Source organism: Rhinopithecus bieti, unplaced genomic scaffold (assembly GCF_001698545.2).
Source record: "Rhinopithecus bieti isolate Rb0 unplaced genomic scaffold, ASM169854v2 scaffold_11252, whole genome shotgun sequence".
Lineage (NCBI taxonomy): Eukaryota > Metazoa > Chordata > Mammalia > Primates > Cercopithecidae > Rhinopithecus > Rhinopithecus bieti.
Window position 1 is genome coordinate 1,098,708 of NW_016806895.1, and position 13,042 is coordinate 1,111,749.

General features: G+C 37.7%; 1 protein-coding gene across 5 annotated transcripts in view; it reads left to right on the forward strand.

Annotated features, from left to right (window-relative positions):
- RAD51B (RAD51 paralog B) overlaps positions 1-13,042 on the forward strand; it is a 777,158-nt gene that overhangs the window by 54,054 nt on the left and 710,062 nt on the right. The window lies entirely within an intron of this gene.

Consider the following 13,042-nt stretch of genomic DNA (forward strand, 5'->3'; position numbering starts at 1 on the left):
TCCCACCAACAGTGTAAAAGTGTTCTTATTTCTCCACATCCTCTCCAGCACCTGTTGTTTCCTGACTTTTTAATGATCGCCATTCTAACTGGTGTGAGATGGTATCTCATTGTGGTTTTGATTTGCATTTCTCTAATGACCAGTGATGATGAGCATTTTTTCATGTGTCTGTTGGCTGCATAAATGTCTTCTTTTGAGAAGTGTCTGTTCATATCCTTTGCCCACTTTTTGATGGGGTTGTTTGTTTTTTCTTGTAAATTTGTTTGAGTTCTTTGTCGGTTCTGGTGTACAGCACAGCAACTATAGTTAATAACACTGTATTATATACTTGAAATTTGCTAAGAGATCAGATCTTAAGTGTTCTCACCATACCAAAATAAAATGGTAACTATGTGAAAAAAAAAAATGAACGATCATCTGGCTCCCACATGGAATGGATTTTGAGGTCTGGTGATAGGGCCAGGTAGAATAAAATAGGAATGCTCTTTGATATATATGCCAGACTTGGCATTCTTATATCACCTTCTAGTTTGTCATGGTGGGTCATAGAATGGAGCTGGCCCTGTAGTGTGTGATCACATTTCCTTCATTCTGTTACAGGACAGCTTAACCCCTATTTGGAATTATCAGGAAAGGTTGGTCAATCGGTTAGGAAAGCTTACTGCTGCACATAACTGACTATCCAAAGAACAGTGGCTTAAACAAAACAGGTTTATTTCTCTCTTATAACAAGACCTGAGTAGGTGGTTGCTGGCACTGGGTCACTTAGGTTTCAGTGATGACAGGGAGACCTAGGGCATGTACATTTTCAGATATTGGATTCATTCTGTGCTCAAGTCAACGGGAAGGAAAAGTGCCAACTATATCTTTTATCAGGAAAGTGTACTTTTATTCAGAATATCTGCCTCTTCCCTTCTGTGGATTTCCTTTTGCTGCCTGTAGTCCTCTTGCAGATTTCTCACTGAGTCACCTCTATATGTAAAAAGCGGCTGGGAAAGTGAGGGGAGAAGATCGTCATAACAATCATGATGAGTTGTCTGGTTAATATTGCTGCCTGAATAAAACTGGGGCTCTCATAGCAAGGAAGAAGTGGAAATGGATATTGGATTGGTAATTAACAGTTTCTGTCCCAGCCCCAGCTGTTTCTGGACTTAGAGAAGAGGCAAGCTAGGGAAATATGAGACTCAAAAAGGACTCTGTTGTAGCTCTGTATGTTTTAGCATTGTCTCCACTTTGTGCTTACAAAGCTAGCCAGCTAATCAGCACAAATGAGAACGTGTTTAAAGGATTAATATGACGAAGGATTAAAGGATTCACATATATAAAATTTAGGGTAAGTGAGAAAAAGTAGAAAATAATTTCTTCCTATAAGCATCTAGATATCTTTTACTAAGAAGGAGGGAGAAATCAAAGGAGGAATAAATAAAATTACTTAAGTTTAAAATGTATTAAAGGAAACCAAAAGAAAACCCTGCAGATGATATACTTAAAAGCACTTTGGAAAGTCAGTTCTATTTTTAGAAGCAATGCACTAAGTAGTTTATTGTCTTTTAGAAGATAGTAATCTAAATAGTTGTTAATCATACTTGTTCATCATAGACCACAATTGTATCTCCAGACTATTTAACAATTAGAACAGGTTTGTCCAACCCACAGCCCGTGAGCCGCATGCAGCCCAGGATGGCTTTGCATGTGGCCCAACAAATTCATAAACTTTCTTAAAACGTTAGGACTTTTTTTGTGATTTTTTTTTTTTTAAAGCCCATCAGTTATCATTAGTGTCAGTGTATTTTATGTATGGCCCTAGACAATTCTTTTTCTTCCTCTGGGGCCCAAGGATGTCAAAGTTGGACACCCCTGAATTAGATAATTGTGTAGTCTGGCGCTAACCAGACTGAGTTACAGGGACTGCCTTGGGGAGAGGGGAATGCTATTCAGGCAAAGATCCGGATCCTCTTCTGATTGATCCAGAGAAGATCTGCTGTTTTTTTGCTTGTTTTGTTTAACCCACTGGACTTTTGCTTAAGATATGATATAGTCTTAGGTAGCATATGCTTGTACATACCTTGAGAATGTAGATAGATAGATTAATCCAGTGACCCATCCCCACATTCTAGTCTATGAAAATTTTGGCAAACATGAGAATTCCAGTATACATGAATTGAATTAACAATATATTGTCCATATTAGAGACAATCATAAAAAGATGGAACTGTGGGTTAAGAATAAAAAATGAAGGTAATATGGATGGCAAATAGTAATAGACGCATTGAAATAACGCTTTTGGAGAAATAAAATGGGTAAAGGAAAATAAAGGTTTGGTTTTAGAACTGCAAATTGAAGGGGATCAATAAGTATGTGAGAAAAACTGAGGGATGTAGGGAAGTAAGAGATGAGAGCCAGTACTCTGGAAGGTGGGGGCCTGAGGAGATAGGATATAGGACTGGAATTTTAGGAGGTAGAAGTGAATATTCCTGAGTTGTAATGAAATAAGAAAAGCTTTGAAAATTGGGAAGACAATTAGTCCAGCAAGGGAGGAAGACAATCAAACAATCACTAAAATGTGAAATTGTAAATATTATAACTTAGTATACAAAGGAGAGGTACTTGTATTGGTAGTGTTTGGGAGCAATGGCTAAGCTTAGATCTGAGGGAGCTGCTGTATTTGGTGTGCATGTCACCTCTCAGGGTGCCAAGTTCCCCATAGATAGTTATCTTTAATACCTAACAAACTGTAGTCATGAGCCACATAACAACATTTCAGTCAAGGATGGACTGCATATAAGATGGTGGTTGCATAAGATTATAATACCATAATTTTCCTGTATCTTGTTAAAGTTTAGATACAAAGATATTTGTCACTGTGTTACAATTGCCTACAATATTCAGTGTAGTAACACCCTGCACAGGTTTGTAGCCTAGGAGCAGTAGGCTATACCATATAGCCTAGGTGTGTAGTAGGCTATACTATCTAGGTTTGTAGAATTACACTTTATGATGTTCGCACAACAGTGAAATTGCCTAATGACACATTTCTTAGTACATATCCCCATTGTTATGTGCCATATAGCTGTATTTTGAGTATCATTCTTTCTGAATTTGTATATAAAATTGGAGGCAGGGAGTGATAGTGACCAGCCATAACTCGGGCTGATTCTGAAGGTAATACCAGTGTGGTCTTACGACTGTTGACGTTTTTGCTTGTTGGTATAAATTTGGAATCTTTGACCCAGAAAGAAACAATAGGGGAGATAAATTCCCTCTTAATCATTTTTTTGAGATGGTTTCATGACACTGGGTAGGTTTTCCTCAGTTCAGTTTTTGTTGCCTTATCATTTGTGAATCTAGGTGAATTAGTGGGAGGGAGATCCTGAAAAGTTTCTAGGATATACAGTAGAATTAGTCATAAGTACTTATTACTGTAACAAAGCTTTGGAATATTCTGGAATCTGTAAGAAATTAATAGATTCATATCATTATATTCAGTAATACATATTGAATGAATGAACAGAGAAATAGTGCATATGTACAAGCAGCTTTGAGAAGCAGTAAGCTTACATTTTAGCACATTTATGATGCTATATTTTAACTAGGACTTTGGAAAACTTTTTACATTAAGCATATGTTTTATTTCAAGTTGGCATGTGGTCACTAATGAAAAGCTTTTATTTTTCCTTTTATATAAGAGCTATGAAGTCACATAGGGAACTAATAATTCTGAACAGGGTTTTGCTCCTTAATTGACATATGCCTTTTGATTCTGGAACTGATTAGGAAAGAAGTCTATCTGTATCCATGAGCAGTTAACTCTTTCCAGAATTGGAATCTTTAAAGTGCATTGTAGCTATCAGGTCCAAATAAAGGTATAGATAGTCACTTGCAAGGTGAGATTTGATGGCAAAAGAAAAACTAAAATGTGGCCTAGAACTACTTTTTCTTTTAAAAGAGGAACACTTCTAACCATTTTCTGAGGTGTTCTACCACAGTAAATCCTTTGATTGTGGGATTGATAGTTAGCATTATTTGTATATCAGAAATGAGTGGTTCTGGGCAGTGGGACATTGAGAGTAGATGTAGGGTTAGGCTAAGTTAGATGATATGGAAGGGGAAGTTGGGAAGGCAGTGGTGTTTTACCTCAGGACATCTCCACTAGCAATTGATATGCAAATGATTCATCCAGGGAGGAAGGAGATTTTTGAAATAAAGCTCTTAATAGGTTTTCAGGGATGTTTTGGGGTTTGATGGACTAAGAGTATAAAGGTAGCTTTTCTGACAGCATGGCCCTTTAGAATGGTGCTATTTCCATTTTATAAATTAGTAGTTCTTAGTTGGGGGAGTAAGGCAGATAGTTTCCCCTTTAGTAGGTACTTTGGAAATTTGTAGGGGGGTGCAAGAATAAGTGTTTTTTTTTACAGTAATAAATAGATGTGGTCTAGGGATGCTAGCCATTCTGTAATGTGATGGTCATTAAGACTGATAATGCTATAAATAATATTTTATAAATTAGAGCATATTGCAGCATGATGTAATTGACATTCATCTCAGTTGATGCATACAGCAGCACTGTCAGGTGAGGAGGGGGGTATTATGATCTTCATTTTAGAAATAAGGAAAATGGGACTCAGAAACCATGTGATTTGCCCAAGATCATATGGCTAGTAAGATAGCTGAGAGGTGAACTCATGTCCTCTTTCCACGAACTGTGGTTGGAAAAAATGATTGACTCTGAGAAAGGATCCAAGTAGTGTTTTCATTCATTCATTCAGTAATACCTGTTTGACATTTGGGCTTTCTGTCTATGAATCTCTTTATCCCATTTCCCATTGGGCTTCCAGTCTTTTTATTCTTGATTTGCAGAAGCTTTTTGTGTGTCTTCTAAATATTAATTGTCAGTTTTACACATTGAAAATATCTCCTCCTGCTCTGTTATCTGTCATCTTTATAGTGTCCTTTGTTGAAGAGAAATTTATAATTTAAAAAAGTTTAGTGGAGATGAGGTCTGACTTAGGCTAGAGTACAGTGGCACAATCATAGCTCACTGCTGTCTTGACTTACTGGGCTCAAGGGATCCCCTTGCTTTAGCCTCCCGAATAGCTGGGACTATAGGCGTGTGCTACCATGCCTGGCTAATTAAACAAATGTTTTTGTAGAGCTGGGTCTCACCATCTTGCCCAAGCTGATCTCGAACTCCTGGACTCAAGCAGCCCTCCTGCTTCTGCCTCCCAAAGTGCTTGGATTCTAAGCATGAGCCACCGTGGCTGGCCAGAAATTTGTAAATTTGAAGTTGTTGCCTAATGGTATTGGTTTTCAGATCTTAATTAACAAGTTTTCCCCCACTATTAGGTGTCAAAGATACTGTCTTAGAGTTTTTTCCTCATATAGTTATAGTTTTATCTTTTATGTCAATATCTTTAATCCATCAGAAATCCATTAAGGATATATTTTAAATTTTTGTATAAACTGCCACATTCTCCTCTAGAAATATTGTATATAATTGTATCTCAACCAACAGGACTTTGAGAGCCTTCATCACTGTTTTTAGTTTCTTTAATTTTGTCATACTTATGGGAAAAAAGTGATAGCTCATTGTTTTAACTATTGTGAGCCAACCTATATTCATTGTCCATTTATATTTCTTTGGCAAATTGCCTAGAAATACACTTTGTCCATTTTTTCTTATTGATATATATAAATGCTTTGTGTATTATGGATATTTATGTTTATATGATTTTTTTGCTAGGCTATAATTCTATAATTTGCCTTTTAACTTTGGTTATGCTATCTTTTGTTATCTATGATTTTTTTGGTGGTTGACCTTTCAGATTTTGCTTTATGGCTGTAGTTTTTAAAGTTTTAATTTTCAGGGCCCTTAAACTCTTTAGGTGGATTACTTCAATTGATATTTATCATATTAGAAATTTAAACTGGAAAATTTAAAGAATATTTAAGTATTATCTATTATGCAGTAAGTCCATTACATGGTGTGTTTTGTTTGTTTTGTTTTGAGATGGAGTCTCACTGTTGCCTGGGCTTGAGTGCAGTGGTGTGATCTTGGTTCACTATAACCTCTGCTTCCCAGGTTCAAGCGATTCTCCTTCCTCAGTCTCCCGAGTAGTTGCGATTACAGGTGCTCACCATTTGCGCCTGCCACCACGCTGGGCTAATTTTTGAATTTTTAAATTAAAGACAGGGTGTTGCCATGTTGGCCAGGCTGGTCTCGAACTCCTGACCTCAAGTGATCTGTTCATTTCAGCCTCCCAAGGTCCTGGGATTACAGACGTGAGCCACCATGCCCGGCCATTACATGTTAGCATATTGTACCAAAACATGGCTCCATTAGAAAAATAGAACCAGTAGAACACATATATTAAGAAAGTTATTGCAAAGAACTGGCATATGCAGATGTGGAGTTGTCTGAAATCCACAGGGCAGGCTGTTGGAAAGGGCAGGCTAGAACTCCTAGGCAAGGGCCTAAGCTGTTGTCCTTAGGTGGAATTTCATCTTTTTAAAGGAAGCCTCAGTTCTGCTCTTAAGGCTTTTCAAATGATCGAATTAGCCTACCCATATTATGTAGGATAATCTCTTGTACTTAAAGTCATCTGTTTATGGACGTTAATGACATCTACAAAATCCTTTCACAACAATGCGTAGATTAGCATTTGATAGAATAACAAGAGACTATGGCCTAGCCAAGTTGACACAAAACTGACCGTCATACATTTTTTTTTTTTTTTAAGAGACAGGGTCTCGCTCTGTCACCCAGGCTGGAGTGCAGTGGCATGATCATAGTTCACTGTAACCTCCAACTCCTGGACTTAAGAGAGCCTCCTGCCTCAGCCTCCTGAGTGGTGGGGACTACAGATGTGAGCCACTGCACCTGGCCTTTACATGTATTTTTTATGGGAAATAAATACATTTTTGACTAAAAAAGGTGAGAAAAGAGTGGCGTTGTTTTACATTTTTGCAAATCTCTTTAGCGTCTGACTTAACAGAAGACAGCTGGATTCGAATATCTACTTCTGCATTCAGTCTTTCGCAATCTGTTGTTTTGGTTGAGATATGAAGATCTGGCCTTATACTGGTTATAGCTGGAAAGGGAGGAATATTTTAATATTCTCTTCAGATAATTAAAGATATGCTTCTTTTCCCAGCACTTTGGGAGGCCGAGACGGGCGGATCACGAGGTCAGGAGATCGAAACCATCCTGGCTAACACGGTGAAACCCCGTCTCTACTGAAAATACAAAAAACTAGCCGGGCGAGGTGGCGGGCGCCTGTAGTTCCAGCTACTCGGGAGGCTGAGGCAGGAGAATGGCGTAAACCCGGGAGGCGGAGCTTGCAGTGAGCTGAGATCCGGCCACTGCACTCCAGCCTGGGCGACAGAGCGAGACTCCGTCTCAACAACAACAACAACAAGAAAAAGATATGCTTCTTTGATACTACACCAGGAATTGAGTAGTAGTTGCCTAGAGGTTAGTTGTGATATAGAATCTGAAACCATATTATTGCATTTTTTCCATAGTTACATTAAAATCTATTCATTTGTCTTAGGCTCTTAATGGATATTTACCCATGCATGATTTTGTAATATTATGCATTTGTCACTCAGAAAATATTGGTTCACTATCTTATGGAGTTCTTCAAATGTTGACACATTTTATTACTCAATATAAAAAAATTTCATTAGTATCTTCACTGATCTGAACAAAAAGTATTTAAGTATTGGGATGCAGTCAAACTCATGGTAGCAGATGTAAGTTTTTTAGAGTTTTGATTTTTCATTAAAAGCTTGAATTTTATCATTGGCAGTAAATATTGTCACTTGTTTTTCTTGAAGTGTCAGGCTTATTTTGCTCATTTTGAGAAAACGTCTACCAAATACTTAAGTCAGAAAAGCATAGCTTATCTGTCAATCATTCTTTCAAGTAAAATGGTCTCCCATGGAAAAAGTGACTTCTTAATCTTAGAACCCAATTATACGGTGTTTTTACTTGAGACAACGGTTATACTTCAGAATGTAGTAGAAGTGCTTCTATTTTGTCAAACAAAATATTAAAAATATGTCTGTGTTCTAATAAAACTCTATTGACAAAAACAGGCAATGGGCCAGGCATGGGCCATAGTGCACAGTTTGACAACCCCTGCTTCATTTACTTTCTTGAGCAAATGGAGAAGATTAGTAATAGCTGTTTTAAGATTTTTATCTATGAATGCCATCACATATATATATTTTTAAATCTGTTTTTTTTGACTGATTTTCTCCTGGTTATGGATCTTTTCCTCTTCCTTTACTTGTCTGGTAATTTTTAAATTCTATGTTAGACATTGTAAATTTTACATTGCTGGGTGCTGGATTTTAACATATGTCTTTAAAGAGTGTTAGGTTTTGTTTTAAGGTACAGTTTAGTATTAGTTTGATCCTTTTGAAGGTTGCTTTTGAATTTTGTTGTAGAAAAATCCCAGGTACAGTCATGCTTTGCTTAACAATGGGGATATGTTCTGAGAAATGCATTGTTAGGCAATTTCATTGTTGTATGAACACCATACAGTGTACTTACATAAACCTAGATGGTATAGCCTATGGCACACCTAGACTATATGGTATAGCCTATTGCTTCTAGGCTATAAACCTGTACAGTATGTTACTGTATTGAATAGGCAATTACAACACAATGGTAAGTATTTGTGTATCTAAACAAAGGAAAGGTATAGTCAAAATATACTATATAAGCTTATGGGACCACTGTTGTATAAGTGATGCATCATTGACTGAAATGTCGTTATGCAGCGTGTGACTGTGGTTTTTATTCTGAAACTTATTTAGCTCCACTACTAAGGTAAAACGCTTCTGAAAATTCTGCCCAATGCCCAGTGTATAATAAGGTCTCTTTATTCTTCATCTTGTGTAAACCTGAATGTTCCAACTCTGTGTGGACACTAGGAATTGTTCAGTCTGATACTTTCTGGTGGTCCTTTCCTCAGCCTTAGGTAGTTTCCCTTCACACATGTGCGGATTAGTTCTCAAGTGGACCTTTCTGCAGATCTCTGCAGTGCTCACTCTGCACACCTGCTTCCTCTCTGGTACTCTGCCCCCTAAGTTCTAGCCACCTTAGCTTACCCAAACTCTGATCCCCGTCTCCTCAACTCAGATTGTCTGCCAGGCTCTGTTTGCTTTGCCTTTCTTGTTTTGCAGCCTGGAAACTGCCTCTGGAGCAAGCTGAGGCGATTGTAAGTTCATTGGGTTTGTTTCCTTTCTCTCAAGGATTACAGTCTCAAGCTTTCTATTGTTCAGTACCTGAAAGCTGTTATTTCATGTATTCTGTCTGATTTTCTACTTATTATTTTAGTGCATTTCTTGTACCAGTTAATCCTTTGTGGGCAGAAGTGGGAATCCTTTCTTTCATTCTCTCTTGAGTTCACTCTATCCAGGCTTTAGTTCCCAGCTCTATAATGCAACTGATTAAAAAAATTTTATCTAACCCAATAGCAGCATTTGAAAGAGTTGATCACTCTCTTTTTCTTGAAAAGCTTTCTTCCCTTGACTTCTTTTTATTTTTTTAGACAGGGTCTCACCTGACTCTGTCACCCAGGCTGGAGTACAGTGGTGCTATCATGGCTCACTGCAACTTTGACTCCCCAGGCTCAAGCAATCCTCTCACCTCAGCCTCTTGAGTAACTGGGACCACAGGCACATGCCACCATGCCCAGCTAATTTTTAAATTTTTAGTACAGATAAGGTTTTGGTGTGTTCCCCTGGTTGGTCTTAAACTTCTGGGCTCAAGAGATCCTCCTGCTTTGGCCTCCTAAAGTGTTGGGATTATAGGCGTGAGCCACCATGCCCAGCCCACTTGGCTTCTTGGATCCACTCTCTCTTATTTTACACCTACCTTCTTGATCACCTCCTCCTCTCAGTCTCTTTTGCTGGATCCTCCTCATCATTTTAACTTCTAGGCTTTGGAGAATCCCAGAACTCAGTCACAGGACCTTTTCTCTTCTGCATCTGTACTCAATCCCTAATATCATCTGGTCTTATGATCTTGAAGATCTTTTATGGGCTATAACTCCTGGATTGATATCTGAATTCTGAGCTTTCCCATGAACTTCAGATTCATATTCGTTTGCATAATGACATGGAACTTGGATAGGTTTACATACATGGATTTCCTGATATGTCAAAACTGCATTTTGATTCCCCCATAAAGGAAATAAAACATGCAAATAGCACGAATAACCAAAACCTTTATCTGAATCTTGTCTTTTCTGCTTCAATAAAGTTGTGATTCCATTCTTCTAGACACTCATCCAATTAGTCAAGACTTCTTTCTTTCTTTTTCTTTTTTTTTTTGAGATGGAGGCTCACTCTGTCGCCCAGGCTGAGTGCAGTGGCATGATCTTGGCTCACTGCAACCTCCATCTCCCAGATTCAAGTGATTCTCTTGCTTCAACCTCCTGAGTAGCTGGGATTACAGGCGTGTGCCACCACACCTGGCTTATTTTTGTAGTTTTAGTAGAGACGGGGTTTTGCCATGTTGGCCAGGCTGGTCTTGAACTCCTGACCTCAGGTGATCTGCCTGCCTCGGCCTCCCACAGTGTTGGGATTACAGGCGTGAGCCACTGCGCCCGGCCAAGAAATTCTTTTAGCTCCTCTTTTGAACTATATCTTGAGTCCAGTTACTTCTCATCACTTGACCTGTTACTTCCCTGGGTGAGATCACTACCAGCTCTTAACTGGTCACTACCAGTTCTTATCTGTGCTAGCTGATCTCCTTGCTTTCACTCTTGCCCAAGCCTCTTCTCCGTTTGGCAGTTAGAGCAGTCCTTTAAAAAAAAAAGTCAGATCATGTTGTTCCTGCTTCTAGGCTTCCCATTTTGCTAAATAAAAGCTAAAAAAATACCACAGACCTAAAGGTCTTATGTGATCTTGGCCTTGGCTAGCTCTTCGTTTTCTATTATTCTCCCTCTTACTCCCTGTGTTCCAGATACTTTAGTCTCTTTGTTGTTTCTCAGACGCACCAGGCATCTTTCCACATGTAAGCTTTTGCACTTGTTATAATTCCCTATTCTTGTGTGCTATTTCACTGGATATCCACATGGTTCATTTTCTTACCTCTTTTAAGCTTTTGCTCAAATGTCACCTTATTAATGAGGCTTTGTCAGTTCACCTTACATAAAATATAAAATAGCACTAGCCCCATCTGTCACATTCTATTCTCTCATCCTGCTTCATTTTCCTCTAGAGCCTTATTACTTGATATATAATATATATTTATTTGTCTTCCTCAGTAGAATGTAAACCCCATGAAGGAAGGGTTTTTCTTTTTCTTTTGGTGGTGGTGGTTGTTCAATGCCATATTCTCAGCACCTAGAACAGTGCCTGGCATATAGTAGGTCCTCAATAAATATTTGTTGAATGAATGTATCTTAAGTGCTCATTTTGAAAAGAATACTTTTATAAAAGATATCCACTAGATGGCATTATTTTCAAACTTTATATAATTCATGTCTGGGAGCAAACGATAGGTTCTTTTCTGTTTTTTGCTCTAAACAAAAAAGATCTTTGTGATGAAGATTGTCACAAGAAGTTACTGAGATGAATGCGAGACATGTCAAATACTGCATTTATATTTGGTTTTTGATTTATATTTTTTAGATGTTTTTTATAAAATAAACATTTGGAGAAACAGAGAAAATTACAGCATATTGCTGTGTAAATGGTCCATTTAATACAGTTATTTAGCATGGTAACTGTGAACAAAGGTTGTTCATGTCTATCTTTTGACTACCATTCCTTTTGCGAGGCCTTCAGCAATGGGAAAGCAGCAATAAGTTCCAGAGCCTTTCACTATTCAAGCCACTAGTGGAAATCCAGCCTAGTGCTAGAGGGCAGAAAATTGTCAGCTGTTGAGTTCTTGTTGCTAATGAGCTAGGTACTCTCAATCTGGTTCCTAATCAACTGGGCATTCAAATTTTGAAAAGCTTCCATGTTTCTAGAAGATGTTGCCAGACCTATCCTGTTAAAAACTGGTAGGTTCTAAGTGCCAGGGATTTTTAGCTGACTTCTCTGACCAGCACTAAACTCAGCAAATAGTTTCTCTAATCAAAAAATTTATACTTTCTCCCCAAACCCTCAGCATTTGGCTGCTCTGCCTGTGCCAGTGCCATCTCATTTCTTGATTTCCTCACTTACCTCATTTCCTTCTTCCATTTCAATCTCTGTGCCTCTCTTAAGCTCTTTTCCTGGATGGTTATTTGATCCATTTTATTCTCACTCTTCACACCTCTTTTGGTACTATTCCTTACTCATGAAGTATTTTTTCCTGTTCCTGTTCAACTTAGCTATATATATTTTCTTTTCAAATTGTTCAAAATATACTTAAAACAGTTGTTGAAGTTCTCTCTTCTCTTTTCCTGTTTTAGGTTTTTCTCTTTTATTTCTAATCAGAGCAAATGTAAGGACTTGTTTTGTTTATCTTTTCAAAGTTCCCAGCCTCTTCTCAGAACTCTATTTCGAAATGAAAACACTGTTCTTTTGTACTTTTGAGTCTCTAAATGGAACATAAAATATAGGATGGTTTTCGAGTTTACAGCCTCTCCTCCCAGTTCCCCTGGGATGGATAAGTACTAGGGCTGATAAAATGTCATTTCATTTAAAATGAAATGTGACGGTTAAACTCAAAACATTTAAAATGAAATGAGATGGTTAAACTCAAAGACTTATATTTTTAACATTTTAAACCATAAATATGAGAAATTTCTAGTAATGCTTTCCATATCTTATAATATGAATGATGGCGTTTTAACTTGTCACTCTGTTGTGTTTGGCCTACTGCATATATTAAACTGGCTTTGAGGCCAGAAATCAGTGTTTAGAAAATCACTTTTTGTTTACTAAGAAAATATTGGAACATTAATTTGTTTGGGCCATAATTTTCTGTTTACCAAGGAATTATTGCATAGCATTAATTTGCCTAAATTGTTTCAATTGAGAAAGCGTATTTTTCTGGAATGAGGCATGAAGACTTACTGATATCTATTATAATACA